We start from the raw sequence: 791 nt of genomic DNA on the forward strand, positions 1-791 counted from the left end.
CTCCGCCAGAAGCTCCCAGCTCTCTGCTGCTGCGGCAGCGATGCAAACTGAGAACCTACGGCGCGGTCCCGGGCTTCCTCGGGTGGGCAGGAATAAAAAAAGCCGTCTGCTGCCTACCCACATCTCCACCAGCAAGGTGGGACACCCCATAGCAGCCTCGGGGCTGCCCCCTTGGCCATGCAGGAATGAAGGGAAGGAGAGAGAAAATGGCTATGTAACCTTCCATACTCCCAAATTAAAACAGCGGTGCTCGGAGGCACCCCGCAGGACGAGTGGCAAATAAAAACCTACGAAAATAAGGAAACGGACGGGAAGTTTGAGCTCAAAGCAGAAAAATTAAAACTGCAGGACTGGGCTTTTGGATTTCCACATCTACGATGGACAAAATGCCAGCCGGGCAAGAAAGGAGAATCCTCCCAACCGAAACCATTAAAAAAAAAGATCACCCAAAATGTTAATAAGACCTTGATTCTGCAAGTTGCTTCCCAAGCGTGAGATCTGTATCCACTGAGCTGCTTGGTTAAACACACGTTGGTATCAATTAGGCCTTCATTAATAACGAGGTGTCAACACCATCTCTGCCTTTCTCACTACCGTCCTAAGCCGGGCTTGTCCCCGCCCCGGGGAAAAATGAGACACAAGTTTAGTGGAATGTGGGTATGACATTAGATTTTACAAAGCTGAGAGCGGCAGCCTCTCCGCCGGGCAGAGCCCAGCTAAAATCCTTCATCTACCCCCCCAGCTCCCACCGAAAGGAGAGGAGTGGGGAATCCACCCCAAATTCCTCAGCG

This window comes from Egretta garzetta, unplaced genomic scaffold (genome assembly GCF_000687185.1).
Source record: "Egretta garzetta isolate BGI_Z169 unplaced genomic scaffold, ASM68718v1 scaffold152, whole genome shotgun sequence".
Lineage (NCBI taxonomy): Eukaryota > Metazoa > Chordata > Aves > Pelecaniformes > Ardeidae > Egretta > Egretta garzetta.